Genomic DNA, 23,688 nt, shown 5'->3' with positions numbered 1-23,688 from the left:
TATGTAATCAGATAGTTAGAACATTTTTTTTTTGGTAATCCCATTCATGTAAAAATGTCCAATGTGACAGTCCTATTCGTGAGGTTTCCTTCTAACTTCCAGAACTCAACCCTTAATATATATATATATGTATATATAAAGCTCCTTTCCCTTGGATTCATTATTGCAAGGAAGAAAAAGTCCAAAATCAGTGCATTTTAATATTTAGTAGTGTTCGGGAGCTGAAAAGCAAATGGACAGATTTGTGATGAATTACACTTGGAATGAAATTACACAGGAAGGAGAGGTTAATAATGTGTTGGCCTTCAGAGTCTTGTTAGTTGGCGTATTCTTTGTATCTCAAACATGTCAACTTCCTCCTTCCCATGGCTAGCTCAGTCGGGCACTGCCATCTGAAATCTGTCTGTTCATGGAAGGACTCCAGTGCTTTTTGGGGGGTTCAGATACAGTAATCTTTCTTTGGGAAGTGCACCCTTTTCTTTCCTCCTCTAACTCTCTTCCAGGGCTGATTTCTCCTCATGAAGATGCTGCATAATTAATTCCGATAGTAGCATAGTACATGAACAAACCGTAAAAGCAGAATTTGGAGGCTCAGTTACGGAATGCTCATTTAGGCAAGGCAATTTTGAAAGCTAAGCAGTGTAGTCTGTCTTTGAGAATGACAGAGCTGCATTTCCTTGCACTCTTTCTATGCCTAGAGTGTTTGATTGCATGTAAATTGGTTATAGAGTAATATCTGAAATGAGCAGGGCAACATCTAACCCAATAGCAGGAGAGAAACCCCCACAGGATACAACCGCATACCCCACCTCTGGAAATGCCATGGCTGGCTGAGGTGTGTGACTCCTGGGCAGTCCAGAATCAAACCATCTCAGAAGTGCAAGGGACTTCAGAGGTCATTGAATCCAACCTCCCTCCCATTGCTCAAACTCCCAATCTTTCTGATTGTCCAGCACAGTACTTCCAGAACACAGAACTCATATACTAGTTAAAAGAACGAGATTTTTCTAGTCATGAATGCATATTTCAGATGGTTTTTTAGATTAAAGCAATCTCAGATTGATAATATTAATGGTGTTTAGCTAATCCTTTGTGTAGAAAACTGGAGAGTTGTAGGCTGTAACCAGGAGATGTGGGCTCCATTGCTGGCTTTGCTGCTGAATTACAGGTGCCCTTCAACAAGTGTGCAGGCCTCCTTGGCCTTCAGTTTTCTTTTCTGTAGTATCAGGAAGGCCTGACTATTCTTTTTCTAGCTCTAAAATCTATCGTTGTAATAATAACAACGTAAAATCTAGATTCTTGGGAAGTTAATGAGCTGACACTATTAAGAAATGAGAGTCTACAGGAAAGGACAGACACTGATACATTGAGTTGTCAGCTGCTGTCAAGCTGGTCCCTGACTTATGGCAACCCTATGCATCATGGAACGAAATGCTGCTAGGTTCTGTGCCACCCACATGATCAGTTGTGGATTGGACCATTGTGACCCACACAGTTTTTTCCTTGACTGATTTTCTAAAGTAGATCACCAGGCCTTTCCTCCTCGTCCATCTTAGTCTGGAAGCCTTGCTGAAATCAGCCTTGTAGCAACACGCAAGCCTGCACTGACAGACAGGTGGTGGCTGCACATGAGGTGCATCGACTGGGAATTGAACCCTGGTCTCCTGAATGGAAGGCAAGAATTCTACCACTGAACCACCAATGCCTATACCGGTACATTATAAGATCATAACTTGTTTGAATGATGGCCAGAAATGCATCCAGTCTTTTCAACATTATTATTAACCTATCTTGGGCTGGTTACATAACTCTTCTGGGTCTCAGTTTTATCACCTGGGAAATCAATGGGTTGATCCCTAACAGCATTAAAAATCTATGATTTTGTGAATCATTTGAGAAAGGAAAATGTTGCCAACGTAAAGGAAGTGAAGAAAAGTAGACTTAGGTGGGGTCGGGTGGAAAGAGGCACAGGAATAGCCTGTGTCTTCATTATCTAGTGCTGCTATAACAGAAGTACCACAGGTGGATGGCTTTAACAAAGAGAAATTTATTTTCTCACAGTCTAGTAGGCTAGAAGTTCAAATTCAGGGCGTCAGCTCCAGTGGAAGGCTTTCTCTGTCAGCGCTGGAGGAAGGTCCTTGTCATCAGTCTTTCCCTGGACTAGGAGCTTCTCTACACAGGAACCCCGGGTCCAAAGGACACACTCTGCTCCCAGCACTACTTTCTTGGTGGTATGAGGTCCCCAACCCTCTGCTTGTTTCTGTTTCCTTTTATCTCTTGTAAGATAAAAGGTGGTGCAGGCCACACTCCAGGGAAACTCCCTTTACATTGGATCAGGGAAGTGACCTTAGTAAGGGTGTTACAATCCCACCCTAATCCTCTTTAATGTAAAATTACAATCACAAAACGGAGGACAACCACACAATACTGGGAATCATGACCTGACCAAGTGGACACATATTTTTGGGGGACACAGTTCAATCCATGGTAGCGTGGGATATTTAGTGGGCTATCAAGAGGAGAAGAGTTCAACCTTTTTTTCACGTGGATCTAAAAGGCAAAGCCAGGAGGTAAGTGAAAGTTGCTTGGAGTAAAATGTAGAATTGATAATATGGAAAACTTTCTTACAATTGGAATTGTTTGCATTTCCTATTATTGGGGGCTGGACAAGTATTTCTGAGAGTTGTAGAAGTGATAGAAACAAGCGTACAATGGGCAATTGGTTTGGAAATGATATGTATAAAATACATGCCATATGTGAGTGATAAACACATACATACATACAGATGTACATATACATATATCTGTGTGTATATATATATATATTCCTCTATAGTATTCATCGACTTCAGAGAAATCATGTGAGCCAGAAAAACATTGATCTCAATGGGATACCTATTTGGGAGAAGCATCAAATTCTGACTCTCACCCTTTGTTATGATTCTAGTTCACTTGTAGCCTAGAGGGACCCTGGAAGGTCTAGGCTGGACCCCCTAGACCATGGAGGAATGGAGGTAAAGTAACTAATAAACGCATTGAGAGTCAAGACTAGAACCCTGTGCTGCTCTCCCAGAGACCTCCTTCCAGGCCAATAAAGAACGATTCACCAGCACAGTTTGAATACAGTTGGTTGACTAGCAGCAAGTCCTTTTAAGAGCGCTATACTGACCACATTTCACTATCCTGCCAGCAGAGATAACATGAGAACTTATCAAATGCTTTAAACGTAGTAGGTTCACAGTATATTTCCATAGTTTACTATTCAGTTCAATAAATACCCATTGAAGGCCTATTGCATTCAAGGTTATACTAAGAAGATTTGGCTACACATCTAACGGTTCTTTTGAATATGATTTGTTCAGCTGACTGAGTCAACTCATATTTTTTAACGTATACCCTTCTTGCAGCACTGGGTAACTTGGATGTTAAGGAAGCTTTTCCGGTCAAAGTGAGAACACGGATCTGATAAATATGCATACGAAGTCGTCCTTCTTCATCCAGCAATAGGAGGGCTGGGAATAGTTAAGTAAGCCTTGGGTAGGAACTTTAGCAGCATGGACTTAAAGCTCAGGGTCTCAGGCCCTTCTTGTGACTGAGGATACCAGTGGTTTGAAAGAAGTATTTAGATGTAAAAACCCTAGAAAGCCAATAAGGGAGGTAGGCATGGTGGGGAAACCTTTTGGCATTTGATTACATAAGGGGTACAGGAAATGATAGGAGGTAACACAAAGGCCGGTTTTTCATTCATTCATTTATCCATCCACTCATTTATTCATTCAACAAAAATACACTGAGTGCCAGGCACTGTTCTGGGCATGGAAGATACCATGATGAACAAAATGGATAAAATCCCGGCTCTCACAGAGTTCGCATCAAGCAGTGACGTTGATATTTTCTAGTGGATTATATAGCAACTACTCTTAGTAGGTTATGGAAAGATTTCTGGAGTACAGCCCCAGTGCACTTTGGGAGGGCTGCTAGCATTGGTAGGTAAATGACAGAAAATACTGGGCAAAGTTATGGAGTGCTGTACCCTTGGGGGATTCCCGGCAATTTTGTTCCAAGTCCAATTCTTATGTTTAAACTAATGGATAAACAGGAAGATAGGAGGACAGATGGAAGGAGACTCAGTTAGAAACATTATATAATGCTTCTTTCAGTTACTGAAAACACTGACTTTAATAAATAAACATTGATGAGACTTGTGAATACATTATGAAGAACTTTGGAGAAATTAATTTTGAAAAAGAATTTGAGTCATTGAAATTATACTGAAAGTTCCAAATGCTCTTCTACTTGCCTTAGCTTAAATTTTTTATTTCTTAATTAAAATTTTCCAGTAAAGACAATAAACATTGAAGTTCAAATCTATGTACCTTGTTTATGTAAATCAAATTCTAGTATTATATATTACCTGCAATAAGCAAAAGGCAAATCAATGTTGAAGTGTTTTTATTTTTTATTTTTTTTATTGTACTTCAGGTGAAGGCTTACAGAACAAATAGCTTCTCATGAAACAGTAGTACACATATTGTCTTAGGACATTGGTTAACAACCCCACAACATGTCAACCCTCTCCCTTCTCGACCTTTTTTTTTTTTGGTGAAAATATACATAGCCAAAGATACACCATTTCAAAAATTTCTACATGCACAGTTCAGTGACATCGACTACGCTCTTCCAATTGTGCTGCTATTCTCACTTTAGATGAAGGCTTACAGAACAAAATAGTTTCTCATTTAACAGTTAGTACACATGTTGCCCTATGACAATGGTTAACAACCTCACAACACATCAACAATATCCTTACTCAACCTTGGGTTCCCTATCACCAGCTCCCTTCTGCCTTCTGGCCCTTGTCCCTGGACTGCTGTGCCTCATTAGTCCCATTTGGTTTTATGGGGCTGTCCACTTGCAGGCTGAACGGTGAACCTCGGAGATGACTTCACCACTGAGCTAAAAGGGTGTCTGGGGGCCATACTCTTGGGGTTGAAGTGTTTTTATTTTTATGAAATCAAAAATGATAAGAGTTTCAGAAATGTGAAGATTGTAATTCTGTATGTGAAATCTTTTAACTTGTGTAAATCATTTGGAATTGAATTCTTGAAACTTGAAATAAAACATGTCCTTGTGGTTTCAGAAGCATTTTTCCCCTAATGAGATAAACAGATATCAAAGACAGTGGGACATAAATACTTTGTCATTTTGTTCTCTGCAGGTGAAAGAAAGTGGGAGAATTGGTAGGAATTCACTGGGTCTGCTCTTCACTCTGTTAATGATTTATCTGCTTTCCCTGTTGCTTGTTCTCCATGAAATTAATAGTCTGTACAGAACCCACCAAGTTCTACCTGACACAGAAATAGATTGATGATTTTCTTCAGCTCATTTGTAGACCAAAGTATCATTTGTGTTAGAATGATTGTCTCCCAAAAGCAGATATATCTAGGGAAGCTGAGAGGGTACCACTATTTCTCCTTCTGTACCCAATAGTTTACATATTGTTCTCAGACCTTCTCTTGGGCCAGAAGATGCTGTTGGCAAAGGGATTCCTTGGTTTTGAGAATGCTGGGGATGTGACTGGATTTCCTGGGTGGTGCAAATGGTTAATATGCCTGGGTGCTAACCAAAAGGTTAGAGGTTTGAGTCCACCCAGAGCACCTCAGAAGAAAGGCCTGGCAATCTACTTCCAAAAAATCAGCCATTGAAAACCCCAGGGAGCACAGTTCTACTCTGACACACATGAGGTAGTCATGAGCCGACTCAACGGCGACTGATTTTGGGGGGGGATGTGACTAAGACTTCCTTTCGTTGGTGGTCTCCAAACTTTTTTTAGCGTCATCCTGTATAATTTATATTTATTCATTTTTAAATTATGGGCATGGACTACTGTGCTATTATATACATCATAAAACATGGGCAAAAGCAAATTATGAAGGGATGTGGTAGTAAGCAGAAATACATAGAATTTCAACTATTTTCATCCTGCATGCCAAAGATTGCTTGTGTACCCCTGGCATGTACACACCCCTCTTTAGATTCTGCGTCTCTCACTGCTTATTTTAGAGCCCAGTTTCGCGTCTGGGCAGAGGGGGAGTGACTTTTCCTATCATGGTTGAAATTTATTCTGGGTCTCCCAGTGCACTGTTATATCATACACATTCATCCTGTGCAGGGGAGAGAAGATGCATTTTATTTCTGTACCATGTATGACATTAGGCACAGTATTAAATGGACCCTGTTTGATTGAGCAACTGCCAGCTCATACTGTATAACACTTAATGACTAGATTTGTGGTTTTGTCTTGTCCCACAGAGTCTTGAGCTGATCATACGCAAGTATGATACTCTATGTTTCACCACATTGTATTGCTAACACTCATGAAGGTTATCTTGAACAAGAATTATAATTCTCGCTTGCCACTCTGCTGGCAAAAAGAGATATTTGCTTCCATTTTTACCATCTGCACACAGGAATGGTCTTTTAAAAGTATTTTATAAATACAAAAGTGGACGGTGCTAGAAGTCATTTGTAATCAAAATGGCCAGAATCATTGGCATTTCCCATTCACCACGTCTCATGGATAACATTTAGCAATGGCCTTGAGGGGGAAAAAAGAAGAGTTTTTGCTATGTCAGAGAAAGTTCACATCCAATTATACCCGAGTCGCTGTGATTTTTCTTTAGCTACTGATTTTTCTTCTCCAGAGCTCAAAAAAGAGCCCTCAAATGCCATCAGGCAGACTGTTCATAATTACAAGTATTCTTGATTGCCATAGAAGATCAGCTTTTGTTGGGGGAGCAGCTGGACCTTACACTCCATTGAGGAAGACAGGGAGACTCCCAGTACCCATGCCAAGTGTGAGGCCATGAACCCGAGGAGTGGGGACATAGAAGGCGTTTAGTTTCCTAATGCTGCCGTAACACAAATACCACAAGTGGGTGACTCTAAAGAACAGAAAGTTATTTTCTCACTGTTTAGGAGGCTCGAAGTCTAAGTTCAGGGCCCTGGCTCTAGGGGAAGGCTCCTTCTCTGTTGGCTCTGGGGGAAGGAAGATCTTTGCCTCAACTTTCTTAGCCCCGGCGTTCCTGCCTCTCTCTTCCCCTATGTGTGCTTGTCTCTGTCTAATCTGCTCTTTTTATCTCATTCAGAAGTGATTAGGTTTAGGACATACCCTATGCTGATACTGGCCTCATTAATAATAACAAAGAAACCTCTATTTCTAAATAGGATTACATCCACAGATAAAAGGGTTAGCATTCCAATACATATTTTGAGGGGACACAATTCAATCCATAACAGGTGGGTCCAGGGTTTTCCTGACTCTCTTTGATATCCGTGCACACTTGCAGTGCAGTGCGCCCCAAGTTATCCATCTCTGACCTCTGCCAAGCATGCTGTGACCCCGGACTGGAGGGCTCCTCATTCCCTGAACCCCTTTCTTGTGTCCACCTATCTTTCAGGGATATCCCCTGTTCTTCTTTGATGCTCCATTGTGTGAACAGCCAGGGTCCATTTTCTTTGATTATTTCCTGGTGAAGAGGATAAAAATCACCAGATTTGGCCATATTCTTCACTTCCCTGCCTCTCCTATAAAAGCAACTGGTGTGACTGAAGAAAAAAGTCGGAAACAATCAAACTGCAGGCCTGGCACTTGGTGCAAAGAGCAAATGTGTCTCCATTGGAGTAAAACCTGAGCTCATTATTCTCGGGATAGTTCAGAGATCATTTTAACTATGTAGGCTTGCTTTAGGTTAAAACATTTGGCTTTTCTACAGTGACTGTTTTTTAAAACCACCATACGACTGATGTTGTCTAAAGCTCGGTGCAGCTGGTTGTAAAGTTTTTTTGTTTTTTTTTTTTAATCAAAATAAAGGCGTTTGCAAATAGAAACTGGATTTTATCTTCCACACCTGGTAAAATTTACGACAGTTTATCCCCCTCGCCTTGCCCCCCTACTTTCCCATAGTGTCTCCCTGTGGTTGAAAGTGATTGCAGTGATTAATCTGTTTTATTGCAAGTTTTAACTAAAAAGATGTAACCGAACTTCGTGGAGTGTGAGTCGGCAGCGGCCGACAGCCTGTGTTTGCTGCAGAGAAACGGGAAACTACGTACAGCACTCCATCTTTCTTGTAACTCAGCCAGATAAGCTGATTGCAGACCAAATGATAATGTCATGGGGGCACCCATCAGGGAATGCATTAGCAAGTGAAAAAAGGGGAACAATACAAACCATATTTTCGTTTCCGTTATCTTGAATTACTGAGGATACCCTGAATTATTTTCTGTAACTTGCTGGGTGTCCCCACAGTGTTTGGACTTCTAAATATTTTGTTTAGAGGTACAGTCAATCAACTCGTTTCTTCCCCTAAGGACCTAAAGGATGTAATATGTTCCCTTCTGATTGCTTCAAGTTACTTGATACCATACAGGTAGGTAGAAAGGGAAGAGATTTCAGGAGTAGAAGTGGGGAACTCCGGATGTATACATAATTCCAGAAGGCGTAATTGTCCCTTTACAGCAGGTCACTCTGCTGCAATCGACATTGATACTTCCATCTGTCATGCAAATGAGCGCTGGCTTACATACTTAAGGTCTGCAGTAGCAGAACTAGCGAGGGTGGGAGGCTATATTTGGCTTGGATCTCTTTTGTCTACATTGTAAAGGAATTTTCCTTTGGTGTGGGGGATGTGAGCATTCGCTTCAATCAGCAATCGGTCAGCAAATGTTATTGAGTGTTGGCAAAGAAATGTTTTTGAAAATAAGTGTTTGCTTAGTGAAAAACATTGGGTGCTAAGTCCCTGTGCGGGTGTGCTTTCCCTAAATACATCCAAAGCAGCGAAGGTGTGGGTCTGACTCGGTGTGCTGGGGCTGTTGGTTAATTTGAGTTTGAATGTCATTTTTTTCAGTTCTCACAATTTTGAAAACTGCTTGCAGTAATGTTTACAATTGTCATGGAATTTTTAAGTGTGTGCATCCTTTTAGGCGGTACTCAGTGAAATTATCCTGAAAGACAACAGAATTGATCTGTCATATAGTTGAAAAATTATGAAACAGACCCTCAGAGTGACTGTCAGACCTAGCAGAAGATAAATTGCATGGGAAGGAAAACCCAAAAATATAATGTCTAATGGCCAGTCATAGAGTAATTGAGCCTACGCCAGTTGGAGTTCAGTATTTGTTTTATGCCACTGATACTTAAGAATTATTGATTTCAAGTGATTTAATCCTTCTTGGCCTCTAACAGATTATAGGAAAACTTTGCTTGGTTGTCAGATAATGAGAGTATTGGTTGAAGGAAGCTAAAACTAACAAATATTGAAAAAACAGAGAAATCGGCTGAACTAAAGACCAAAGCGATAGTGACTGCTAACATGTATGTTCCCGAAGAATGCTGTTGTTTTGTTCAGGTGTTTGGAATGAACAAAACCGAAAACACAAGGAAACCGTTTACTACTCAGCAGTAAAAGATAAAACCCAGCCAGAAGTGTCCGCTGAAGAAGCATTAAAGTCATGTTGTATTTCTTTCTCTTTTTTTCTCAAGGGTTCTCTTGTCTTTCTGAAAGAAACTCAAATTGATAAGAGGAAAACAGGTAAGCACATGTAGAATCAAAGATTCGTAGAGTTGAAAGGACATTTGAGCAGTGATTCTCACCCAGTTTTTACCCTAGGATGCCCGCAATAGGTGATTCTCACTTGTACTATAAACTCCTGTCAATTATGTGCAATTCCTGGTATACCAGCTGTAGCTTCCTCCGTTTCTCTCTGAAAGCATATCATCAGAATGCCTGTGTGCAAGGGTGATGCTATTATCAGCATAATCTTGACTCAGTTTTAATTTATAAAACTGTATCATTTAGATGAGACAAGGCCCTTCAATTTTGTATAGAAAAGGCTTAGATATGGCAGTCGTATTGGCAGTGGGGGTGGGTGTCGCACAGTAAGCATTGAGTTTTATCCAGATTGTGTATATTTTAGTGGTGGAGGTTGTATGGTAAGCAGATCTAGATTATGGGTATTGGTGCTTAAGTCTCCTAAAGTTATCCTGAGCACCATCATTGATTTGGAAAATTGGGATCTGTAGTAAATAATACATTACCTGACTTTATATGGAAAGGAAATAGACCTCGAATAGCCAAAGCAATATTGAAGTCGAAGAACAAAGTAGGAGGCTTCACACTCCCCAATCTGAAAACATACGATACAGCCACAGTAATCAAAACAGCCTGGTACTGGTTCAATGTCAGAGCATCGGCCAACGGAATAGAGTCGAGAACCCAGAAGTAAATCCATCCATCTACAGGCAGCTGATTTTCAACAAGGGCTCAAAGTACATTCAGTGGGGAAGAGGCAGTCTCTTTAACAAATGGTGCTGGCAAAACCGGATATTTATTTGCAGAAAAATGAGATAGGATCCATACCTAAAAACATACACAACAATTAACACAAAATGGATCACAGACCTAAATGTTAAAGCCAACACTATAAAGTTCCTGGAAGATAATGTAGGGACAAAACCATGGGACCTAATTATTTTCAGTAATAGAGTACCAAACACAACTACAAATGCATGAGCATAAGAAGACAAGTTGGATAACTGGGACCCCCTAAAAATTAAATACTCACACTCATCAAAAACTTTCTCAAAAGAGTAAAAAGAGAACCTACAGATTGGGAAAAAATTTGGGGGAATGATATATCTGATAAGGGTCTAATCTCTAAAATATATAGAAAACTTCAATAACTCAACAACAACAACAAAAAAACAATTAAAAATGGGCAAAGGACATGAACAAACACTTTACCAAAGAGGACACTCAAGCGGCCAACAAACACATGAAAAGATACTTACAATCATTAGCTATCAAAGAGATGCAAACCACAACTACAATGAGATACCATCTCACCCCTGCAAAAATAGCACTGATCAAAAAAACAGAAAACAACAAATGCTGGTGAGGTCGTGGGAAGATTGGAACCCTGCTCCACTTCTGGTGGGATTGTAAATTGGTTCAACCACTATGGAAAATGGTATGGCACTTCCTCAAAAAGCTCAAAGTAGAACTACCCTATGATACAACAATCCCACTCCTAGGTATACACCCTAAACCAAAAAAACCAAACTCGTTGCCGTCAAGTCGATTCCAACTCATAGCTACCTTATAGGACACAGTAGAACTGCCCCACAGGGTTTTCAAGCAGTGGCTGATGGATTCGAACTGCTGACTTTTTGGTTAGCAGCCGGGCTCTTAACCACTGCACCACCAGGGCTACAAAGAACTAAAACTACTGACACGAACAGACATATGCACACCTATGCTCACTGCAGCATTATTCACAATAGCAAAAAGATGGAAACAACCTAACTGCCCATCAACAGATGAATGGATAAACAAACTGTGGCACATACACACAATGGAATACTATGCAGCCATAAAGAATAATGATGAGTTCTCAAAATATACTGTAATGTGGATGAATCTGGTGGACATTATGCTGAGTGAAATAAGCCAATCTCAAAAGGACAAACACTGTATGATCTCACTATTATAAAAAGACATACAGAAAGCAACATTCTTTGGTGTTTATCAGAGATGGGAGAGAGAGGGAGGGGGACTCACTTTCTAGATAGGAGACCCTTGTTAGTTTTGGTGATGAGTAAGGCAATACTGAATAAGGGTGAAGTTAGCACAGCAATTACGCAAGAATAGGGAATGATTTTGGTAAGAACCACAACATATACAATTTTGCAACAATAGTAATAACAACTAAAAATATGTATGTGGTTACATAGGTAGATATGTATGCTTATATATGTATAGGTAAGCACATATAAATATGGGTGTGTATGTATAGGTGTTTCTATAGGCAAATGTATATACATGTTTGTGTGTGCTGCATATATATTCATATATAAAATAAAGCACATGAGGGGCACAGTTATGGATACTTCCTAGATGTAACCAAACACCTTGCAGGATTGGGTTACTGCATTTGAGGACTTAGGTCCATACTCTCTGGGCAACTCGGTCAATTGGCGTAACATATTTCTTAAAGATAATGTTCTGCATCCTAGTTTGGCGAGTAGCGTCTGGGGTCTTAAAAGCTTGCAAGCAGCCATCTAAGATACAACTATTGGTCTTTATGCATCTGTAGCAAAAGAGAAAGAAGGAAACCAAAGACTCAGAGAAGAAACTTGTCTACAGGACTAATAGTCTACATGAACCACAGCCTCACCTACCTTGAGACCAGAAGAACTAGATGGTGCCCAGCTACCACTACTGACCGCTCCAACCAGGGACACAATAGATGGCCACAGATAGAACGGGAGAAAAATGTAGAGCAAGACTCAAATTCCTAAAAACGGCCAGACTTAATGGACTAGTAGAGACTACAGGAATCCCTGAGACTGTCGCCCTGGGATACCCTTTAAACTTGGAACTCTCATCATTCCCAGTGGTCACATATCAGCCAAAAGACAGAGTGGCTTATAAAATAAATAATATCACCCATGAGTACTGTGCTTCTCTAAACAATCATCTAAATGAGACCTAATGGTCAACATTTACCCTAGACCAAAGATGAGAAGGTAAGGGGCAGACAAGGAAGCTAGATTAATGGAAAGAGAACAACCAGAATGGAAATAATGAGAATGCTGGCACACTGTGTAACTAATGTCGCCAAATAATATGTATAGAAACAGTAAAATGAGAAGTTAATTTGCTATGTAAATTTCCTCCAAAATCACAATAAGATATTAAAAAAAAGTAATGCATCACCTTTAGTCTTCTGAACGTGTGTCAACATACCTGATTTGGGAAAGTTAAAAGAATGACAGGAGAAATCATAAAGGACACAGTTGTGTATGCCCTCCAAGTGTGATACAGTTATTGAAATCAATATGTCTGGGAGCCATCGAGTCATTAAACAGAGCAGTTCCCTGTTCTCTTAACCACACATACAGATGATTCCGCAGTAGTGTTTTGATTATGCCATGGGGGAGGTTGAGTGCTTCTTGCTAATAGGACCCAGATTTTCGTTTTGGAAATTTGTGGCATGGGTGTTTTTTAGAGCATACTTTTATTTCTAAATTGCCATATAGTTCTTGTTCCAGCAGGTTAAAATGGCAGACTTACTATTTTTTCCTGAGCAAGTGTTCTCCCATATATGTAGTTTTCTGTGGATGTTTTTATTTCTGCAAAGGTCAGGTACGTTAGTATTTCTGATGAGGTATGAAACATTATAATTTGGGTTGTAGGTCTAATTTTTTAAAAGTGCAATTAATAAAGTTCTTGATAAACATTTATCCTTTTACATAGACAGGTTTTATCACTTAAGGTTTTCTCTAATGCCAAATAAAAGAAAACCCAAACAAAAATAGTTTAACCCACAAGGAATGTATATTATCTCACAGAACATGAAGTCTGGAGGTGGTGAATTAAAGAGGTTCAATACTGCTCAGCCTTAGTAGCCCCAACATGGGTGATTTTGCCTACAGGCTTGTCTCTTCCTGGTCAGAGCAGTTGGTGACTCACTTCCTCACTCAGCCACAGTCCAAAGGCTAGGAAGCAGGGGAGGCCACACCCCTTTCTTTGTATGTCCCTTTTTTCCAATAATTGTAATTTCCCAGAAGTCACCCAGCAGACTTCCCTACAGGCCTCATTGGTCAAAATTATGTCACATGACCATTCCTAAACCAATCCCGGACAAGTGGGATAGAATTGCCATGATGCACGTAGACCAATCAAGCTTTATCTCCTGGGGCTGGGTACAACCTGTTCTCCCCAGGAAGCATTTGGCTGCCTGACACCTCAACAGAACCAGGCTTATTTTAGCCAAGGAAGAGTAACTGTTGTGTAGGCAACCACAGTGCCCGCCACAGCTGGGAAGTTCAAATGGCATGGAATGAATATACACCATTCTTACAGTCGTTCCATAGGTAGGACAGGACTGAGAGAGGACCCAGATTTCCTGCCAGCTCCTCCAGGCTAACTACTTTCTCACGCAGCCTGCCTGGATGGGCACGTGGAAGCGCCCTCAAAGCCCTGCAAAGCCCTGCGTTTTTCTTCTTGAAGTGCTGTTTGCAACTCTTTAATCTCCAGTGATCCAGCAAGCTGCACAGTTGATTCCAGGGAGGCTTATTTATAATTGCACTTTAAAAAATGGAATTTAAAATGTTCTAAAGTATTCATTTTAAGGGATATCAGTATACTCTCAGATCAGATAGTGCAATTGCTATAAATTTAATACACATTGAATTGGTGAAGTCAGTGCTTCAGCACTTCCCAGCTGCAGAGCCTTTGCCACCGCACACCACGCCCCCCCCCCCCCCCGCCTGGTTCAGTGCACTTCGGAGAAGAGCTTCCTGAGGTTATTCTGAACATCATCTACCTCCCCTTCCCCTAGCCAGTTCAGTTAATAAAATCTATTCAGGCCACAATACGACTTATTTTAATTTCTCGCAGGAAAACGGCAACAGCCACACATTTCATTTACATCCGTTGAGTGGTAACGGTCCCTCAGTGGTGCAGGCAGTTCGTGCTCGACTACAAACTGTAAGGTCGGCAGTTTGAACCCATCCAGTTGCGCTGTGGAATGAAGACCTAGCAATCTGCTTTTGTAAAGATTATAGTCAAGAAAATCGTATGGAACAGTTCTGCTTTGTAACACATGGGGTCGCTATGAGTCAGAATCAACTTGACAACAACAGGTTTGGGTTTGGGTTTTGACTGGTAACTGTGAGCGGCCATCATTACTGTTTCCAGCGTATCTAACTGTAACAACTTTGAGAAAACAAATCAGCAAGTCATTCTTTACTTGTGTCCTGTTGTGTTTATAGAGGCACAAGTTCAAAAGTTAGAGGAACTAAGCGATTCTAATTTGAAGAAGAGCCGTATTACTCCTGTCTGTAATGGGATTAGATCATTCTTGAATTTCTGTAAATAATCTTTGGCTTTTTAAATTATAAACTGAAAGGCCACCTAAGGAAGCCGTTGTTCGAAGTGTGTGGCTGTGTGTTGGGAGCAGAGCTTCGAACCTGTTCGAACCAGTTCAGCCATGGCCGATGAAGTGAAACTGAACAGTTTTTTTTTACAATTTGGGTGATCCAGAATGGGAAAAATTACGTGTCGAAGCCCTGTAATAGGAAACTCGGAAGAGGCGTAACGAGCCTTTTCAGGAGCCTGATGCATGAGATTGGATTATTGGCAGCCCTGTTTAGAGCAATACACATTCAAAGTGGTGTGATCAGCCACCATCTTTGAGGGGGGCAGAGCTGCTCCCGACTGCGCAAAATCCAATGGGCAAGAGATTTGGTTGCTATGCAATGTGTATGCTGCCCTTGTTTTCTAAGAGGGAAATTAAGTTTCTAGCAGGGCTTCGACCTCTCATTTGTCTGGTTCCAGTTAACATTCTGGTTCACCCAACTTCTAAAAATTCACATTTGTTCTGGTGTCGCTTCCTCGGCCATGACTGAATCGGGAAGAACTGGTTCAAAGCCCTGGTTTGGAGGAGTGGAATGGAGGAAGGCTGTGTTAAGATGAACTCCAGTCATCTCGGCAGGAATGTCTGAGTCAAACCACTCCAGTGAACCTCACATTTCCTAACAGAACTGCTTTGGTCTTCTTGTACCTCTCATTTGAAACCGAGAGGCCTATTTAATAAAGCTTGATAGCTGCTCAGAGCAGGAATTACAAAGCAAGAAAACAATCTGAACTGCTGCAGTTGGGCTGAGCTAGCAGAATTTTAGCACAGAAGCCTCAGAAGATGGTGTAGAGCCACAAGGTATGTGGGTGGGCATATATTTGGCCCACCAGATTGCATGCCAACTTGTAGGTGCAAAAAAAAAACAGAAAGCTGGCAAGCAGGCAGGAAAGAAAGGAAGGGAGGGAGGAAAGCCAGGAAAGAGGGCAAGAAGGAGCAAATGCACAACTACTTGGTAAATCTTTGGGGAACCATTTCTGTAGGACGTTGTTTCCTTAAATACCTGTTAGGTACACTTATCTTTCCAGAATAAATCTAATGTCTTTCCTTTGATGAAAAATCTCTGATGCGTTCCTCAGTAAGTTAAACGTAGAAGTACCGTATAACCCAGCAATTCTACTCCTAGGTGGGTACCCAAAAGAATCGAAAACAGGTGTTGAAACAGAAACTTGTACACAAGTGTAATAGCAGCACTATTCACAATAGCCAAAAGGTGGAAACAACCCAAATGTCCAGAAACTGATGAATGAATAAACAAAATGTAGTATATCCATACAATGGAATATTATTCCACCTTAAAAAGGAATGAGATGCTGATACTTGCAACAACATGGATGAACCTTGGAAATGTTACACTAAGTGAAAGAAGCCAATCACAAGAGCAACGGAATGTATGATTCCATTTATATGAAATATCCAGAATAGACTAATCCAGAGAGACAGAAAACAGAGATGGGCGGAAGGGAGTTTCTGCTTAATGGGTACCAGATTTCCTTTTGGAGTGCTGAAAATGTTCTGGAAACAGATAGTGGTGATGGGTACACAACATTGTGAATGCATTAAATGCTTCTGAATTTCACACTTTAAAGTGGTTAAAATGGTTAAAAAAAAAAAATCGGATGGTTTTCCATTGCGCACAGCTGCAAGTTGAAACTTTAGCAGGCCATAAAAAAGCCTTCATCATTTGGTCCCAATTACTTTTCTGGTTACGTAGCCAGCCACTAGTCCATGAAATCTAGGACCAGGCTGTATCAGACCATTTGCTGTTCTCTCAATACACATAGCATTTCATCTCTGTGTTATTGCGGATCCTGTTTCCTCTGACAGAAATACCATTCCCTCTTGTCCATCTGGGCAGCATCTACTCTTCCGTGCAAGTTTAGTGCCATTGTTATTTCCTCTCGAGCTTCTCTTGACTCTACCCTCATTCTCTGCAGAATTAATCACTTTATTATCTGGAAAGCCAACGTGCTCTATATATACTTCCATGATGGTACTCTTACATTGTATTATGGTTCGTTGTCTTGTCTATTTTGCTCTCTACCATGGACTCTGTAAGGCCAGGAACAGATGCCACCTAGCTCAGTTTCTGGCATGTGGTGATCTTTCCATAGAATGGCTGGTGAAAAAAATTGAATTAGATTGATTCAAATCACAGTCATATCTAATCCCTATTCTTCTCACCCACTCCAGTATTTTTCATTCAATTCAAGGACAAGAGGGGAGAATTATTCACAGTTTCAAAGACTGGGACACTAATAACTTAATTCAAAGAAGACAAAATACTTGCCATTAAAAAAAGTAGTAATGGAAGTGTCGCATTGATTAAGGGTAGGGTTACACAGCAGATTATTACAATTGCTGTCAATAAGTTGTACACCAGTAGAAGTTGAATTTGCAAAAGTTGTGTGATATATTTACAATAATAACAACAACAACAAAAAAAATAGAGTAGCTTCTGAGGCTGCTTATGTATAACCGAAAACCTCATGGGATTTGGTTTCTTGGTTTGGAGGTTTAGGGTCATGGTTTCATGGGACATCCCCGTTATTTGTCCTAATAACATGTTTAGTGCTTCTGTTCTACCTCCTAGTTCAATGCGTAGTGCCTGGGGTCTTAAAAACTTACAAGCAGCCATCCAAGGCACAACAATTGGTCTCTGTTCTCCTGGAACAACAGAGGAAGAAGGAGAGCCAGAAATAGGAGGAGGATGTGGAATGTGTGGCTAATTGCCTTCATGAACCACTGCCTCCTTTACCATGAGACCAAAAGAACTTAATGGTGCCTGGCTACCATCACTGAACATTTTGATCAAAGATCCCATAGAAGAATCCTGATCAATAAGGGGGAAATGCAGAACAGAATTTCAAATTCTCATGGACTCCAGACTTTCTGGAACCATGAAGGTTGGATGAACCACTGAAACTATTGTCCTGAGATAATGTTTAAGCATTAAACCAAAAATATCCCCTGAAGTCTGCTTAAAACCAAACAAGAGTTTAGCTTAACTAGTAAAAAATGTCTGCCTTGAACACCATGCTTTTTTAAGAACTATGTATATGGGATCAACTTGATAACAGCAACTCGAAAGATTAGATAGGAACCTTAGGGGGCAGTGAATTTATGTTAATGAGGGAGGAACAATTCAAAAAAAGAGGATGAGAATGTACTCAATTCACTAAATAGTACATGCAGCAACTGTTGAATTGCTGCATGTTTTGCTGTGTATATTCTGAACGACAACAACAAAATAAATAAAGTTATATATACACATAAGAATAAAAGAAAATACCATGGCTTGGATCAGGTGCACCTTAGTCCTCAAAGTGACAGCTTTGCTTTTTGACACTTTTAAGAGATTGTTTGCAGCAGATTTGCCCAGTGCAATACATTGTTTTAGTTCTAGACTGCTGCTTTCCGTGGGCATTGATTGTGGATCCAAGTAAAATGAAATTTTTGACAACCTAATAAAGCAGTATTAGTGTATGGTATGTCTTAAATCAATCTCTTTTGAGACATAGAAGAGCAGATTAAGTAAGCACAGAGGGGAAAATACACATTACATGATCGCCAAGGAAGCTAGAAATAGAAGCTGAAAAGAGACAAGGATCTTCCCCCAGAGCTAACACAGAGAAAACTGGCGCTTAGAACTGGCCCTAATGCTTGTGCCCTGAATTCTAAACTTTAGCCTCCTAAACTGTCAGAAAATAAATCTCTGTCTGTAAAGTAAAAAAAAAAAAAAAAAAAAAAGTAATGGTAGTAGATGTAAAAAAAAATCATGGCATGCTTTTATTTTCAAAGTATTCAAAAAATCATCAGCGTAACATTAACAAATGGTGCTTCTTTATGGAGGAATTTTTCCATAAAATGTCCTTAATCCTTAACTGAAGGGTTATATTTATTATTTAGGTTTGCTTCTTGTCTTTCTGCCTATCTTCATAGTATGTCCCTATCTTCAGGGAACTATTTCTTTGTCTTTGTTCTCTCCCAGGGCCTAGCATAGGTATTGTTTTTCTAAGTTCCTTCTATCTATTTACTTGTACAGTTTTGGCTTATTATTTATTCTTTTTTCAATAAATGTTGAAAGTCCATTCCAATTATATGAAATATCTAGAATAGGCAAGTAGATAGAGACCAGAGTTTATTAGCAGTTACCAGGGGCAGGAGGGAAGGAGGCAGAAAGGAAGACACAATGCTTAGCGGATGCTGAGCTTCTGTTAAGGGTGATGGAAAAATTTGGGAAGCATTAATGGTGATGGTTGAGCAATATGATGACTGTAATTAATGTCATGTGAAGATTGTAGAAACGGCAAATGTTCTGTTACCTATATACTTACCACAAAAAAATAAAATAAAATAAAAAAGTTGCAAGTCCGATTACATACTCCCTTGACCAGGAAGGAGAACAGCGAGAATGAATTGCTGAAAGGCTCTTGGTTACCGCAGTTCATCAGGCTCTTAACTGCACTATTCTGCCACGATGTCAGACTTGTACTATGGAGTCTCATATGCGCTGAAAAAGGCCCGGAGAAGCATGTGGGGTTCGAGAGTGCACTTCTGGATCTTCAGGCAGAGGTGGCTCTTCAAGCGACCAGTGGCTTTGCTAGCACTCTGAAGAGGTCTCCCTCCTGGCAAGTTTATTTTGCAGTTTATTGAGGTGACAGGAGTCACGAGGCTTGGGGCATCTTCTTCACTCTGCTATGAACTAGCTGTGTGACCTAGGGTAAGTCACCTTGCCTCTCGGGATCTTGATTTTCTAATTTGAAGTGTAGAGGTTGGATCAGGGTAACCTGCTGGGTCTCTTGCAGCTTTAGCTGGCTGTAATTATAGGATGTTTAGGAAAGAGCAGCTTAATGAACTCAGCAAAGTGTAAGAATAGAAACAGGTCAGTTTTCTTTACAAGTAGTTAAGCATTAGGACAATTGAGGACCTTTTCCTGTTTTCAAGTTGTTCAGCCACACATCTTCCCATTGCTCTTTTGAATGTAACATGCTTTCTTATAACTAATTTTCTTTTTCATTTCCTGAGGGTTTCAAAGGAGAAATCAGGACTTTCTATATTGTTCCAGGAATTATGTTCTGTGTTTGCCATTTGGTCTGAAGGACTCCACTGTATAATTTTTTTCTTCTTAGATGATTTCATAGGGAATTTTTAATAACTTATATCTGGTTTTAGAAACTAGAGTTAGTTTATAATGGAGAGCAAAAAAGGAGTACCCATTAGGAAATTGTATAGTATAATTTAAATTTTGTCTTACTCATTTTAAATTTCCTTGAAGAAGTTTTGAAAAGATTTTGATGAAAGAAAAAAACCATATATATATATATATATATATATATATATATATTTAGTTACTACAGGAAAAAAATTCTAGGTTCATTCCTTCTTTGCTTCATGAGAGTTTTTAATACTCATATGCACATGAAGTAGAAGAAACATCTACAATTACTATTATGCTTCATTTTATTCAAAAGTTTTAGGGATATGCTTTCTGAGTTTAATAATCCACTGTGTTAAATACCCGGAAGTTATATTTGATCACTTTAATGTAATTCTTATTATGAATGTTGATTATTTATTTCAATTTCTTTTTTTTCCCACTCAAATGATATTTCTAGGTGTCTTGCCACATATGGTAATCAGCATAATAGCTAATTTCACTGAATGCCCTATTCAAAAAATTTGAACATGATATGACTTTCCTTGACCTCAAATTTCCTCCTTTATGTAGCTGAAAGGACACATCCATGGCAAACCTCTTTAATCATACATGGCATTGATTATAGCCACAGACCTGCTGCTCCATCCCAGATGCTCAATACAACCAGTTATCTTTACTTAAATCCTTTCACAAAGCAGAGATTGATAGACATTCCAGTCACCCGAGACCATCCCACCAGTGTCGGCCTGGTTCTTGCTGAAAGAGCCCGAGTGTGACTGCCAGAAGACAGTATGTATGTAGTCTGCAAGGTCCAGGAGTCCCTCGGTGGTGCAAATGGTTAATGCACTTAGTTGGTAACCAGAAGATTGGTGGTTTGAGTCTACCCAGAGGTACCTCGGAAGAAAAGGCTGAAAATTTACTTCTGAAAAATAAGCCATTGAAAACCTCATGGAGCACGGTTCTGCTCTGACACACACGAGGTCACCGCAAATCCTGTGAATTGGAGTCGACTGGATGACAACTGGTTAGGCACCTCACTTTTGCACCATTCACAAGCATTTTGGTCATTTGGAAGACTTGTTCAGAAAATAAATCTAAGAGGAGGAAAATGAACCTATTCAAAACAGGTTGACATACTGCACAGTGATGGGGAAGAGGGGAGAGAGGTACTTCCATGGAAGGATGATGAGGAGAGCCAACACATAATGGTCTTAACTTTGGTCTCTTGATTTGGAAACATGTTTCTTAGAAAATTGCTTCATCCTGTTGGGATTTGTTTTGTTTCCTTTTATAAGGAGTAACACTAGCAAAGAGTTTTACAAAGTCTGTGGGAGATTATAAACTAGGAAACAAATTACTCTGTAGTAGCCATATGACGAAGTGTCTGCCACTCATGGAACATAAGAAAAGGCACCTTAAATTTACACTCCAGCTTCCTTCCACATAACTCAAAATAGTTTTTTAGAAAGAGAAAAAGGAAACATGTTCCCTGGCTAGGCATATGCAGTCAGGGAAAATAACATTGGAAGTGCTGGTGATCACCATTTGTATAGAGAATGTGTCCATAGCGGTAGCATGGGGGAAGATTGGGGAACCCTAGGAGCCTGGTCCTGGATCTTCCTGCTACCTGTGGGACCTTGGGCAAGTCATTTAAACTTCTCTAGTCCTCAGTTTTTCATTTGTAAAGTGAAAGATTGGATTTTATGATTTCTAAGAGTTTTTCAAATTGTTATAATCTATAATTTATTGAGACATCAGGAAGTAAAGGATGAATTTTCAAAATAGCTACACCTACCTTTCTGCTTGTCAAACTTGTTTTTATCTTAACTGGATGTATATGTTTATTCAATGCATTATGCACATTCCTGCCTTCTGAAACCGAGAGCACTAAATTTAACTTTTGCTTAATGACTCAAGGTAATCATTATGAGCTATGAGGTAATACTTAGGTGCCCTTAGGGAATACAGATGTGGGTAGAACTATTTACCTCAGAACTAAATGACGCAGTCTACTATCCTTTAAAAACAACCACTGTGTTTGCTCTGAATTTTTTTATGCTTGTTTTCTTCGCTGATTATCACTTCCTTCTGCTATCCATTGTCTCCCTTTTCATATTCCACTTTGCTGCTTTTAATGGGCTAAGAACAGGGAGCCACAGACGAAGCAGGTTTGAATGAGATCTGAAGTTAGGGCATATGGTCCCTAGGTGAGGGTTTAGGGAACACTCTTGTGAGTGAAGTGTGTTGATTTTGGGACTTTATTGTCACTGCCTCAGGCCATTGGGACATTTTTCTGTGTTGCAGGAAGTGACCCTTGGATAATAAGAACAGCGTCAGGATGTATGGCCCTTCCTATTTATAGGATGATGTAAAGTTTGTGACCATTCTTCCTGGAGGAGAAAATGGGGGTGAGTCAGGCAAGAATGACGGAGCCCAAGAAACCACGAGAGGGCGTGGAAACATAAAGGGGTCCCTGACAGTGCACAGATGATTGACAGGCACGGCCAGATCTCATCTGTGGGACATCCCACACAATCATCCTGTTCACAGCCTTTGCTGGGCCAGCCATTCTCAACTAAGATAGCCCATTACCACCTCCTTCAGATAAAGCAGATACAGGGCTGCTGGTGGTGGCAAACGTTGGATTAGGACCCATGGATACTGAATACCTAGTTAATTGTTATTCTATTGATCCTCAAGTCTACTTGCAGTAGATTAAGAAATGTAAATTAGTTATTCATTTTCTATTTGTATTTATATTCATTTCTATTTGTATTTACAAGTTTATGCCACTTTCTTAGCTTGCAAAATACAGTATCGTCCATTTCAGCCTAAATTTGGACACTGACTAATTTGCACTTGGTTAATCTGCAAGCTTGGCAATTTTGGGAAACCTCCTACCTCCTCCGTCTTCCCTCCCCTTAGTCTCTCCTCATCCATCCAACAATGCCAAGAATGTTATTTCAGGCTATGGAAGCTGTATTGAAAATGCCACTGGGTTTCTCTGAGCTTTTCTGAAGTTTTAAAAGAGATAATGAAAAATAAGCGTCACAAAGGCAAGTCTCGCACGGGGCTTTCTTTGCTGCATTTTCTGGGCATATGTGAAAGAAAAGCAGTGTGCCCTGCCGTCAGGCCAGGTGCTCAACTGGGGACCACAGCTCACCACCTGCCCAGGAGGTGAATGGGAGCGCTTCCTGGGCAAGAGGGAGCCAGGAGTGTCTAATACTTGTCACTGCCCAGTAAGCAAGGTATGCATGGGCTTAATTGTCAAAGGTGCAGGAAACCCATGTGAAGTTGTTTACTACAGATTAGTAAGTAAACACAATTAAGCCTGTGCTTGCCTTGCTTACTGTAAGCTGGTGCATACCTTGCTTACTAGCTATTCAATCTGTATGCTGAGCAAATAATCCTAGAAGCTGGACTGTATGAAGAAGGATGGGGCATCCGGATTGGAGGAAGACTCATTAACAACCTGCATTATACAGATGACACAACCTTGCTTGCTGAAAGTGAAGAGGACTTGAAGCACTTACTGATGAAGATCAAAG

The 23,688-nt window shown here is 40.2% G+C and overlaps 1 protein-coding gene across 1 annotated transcript in view; it reads left to right on the top strand.

The window, feature by feature from the left end:
* TMEM178A (transmembrane protein 178A) overlaps positions 1 to 23,688 on the top strand; it is a 75,298-nt gene that overhangs the window by 1,374 nt on the left and 50,236 nt on the right. The window lies entirely within an intron of this gene.

The sequence above is a fragment of the Trichechus manatus genome, unplaced genomic scaffold (assembly GCF_000243295.1).
Source record: "Trichechus manatus latirostris isolate Lorelei unplaced genomic scaffold, TriManLat1.0 scaffold00005, whole genome shotgun sequence".
NCBI lineage: Eukaryota > Metazoa > Chordata > Mammalia > Sirenia > Trichechidae > Trichechus > Trichechus manatus.
The sequence above is the reverse complement of the archived record's forward strand: the minus strand, read 5'-3'. Positions and strand labels throughout refer to the sequence as shown.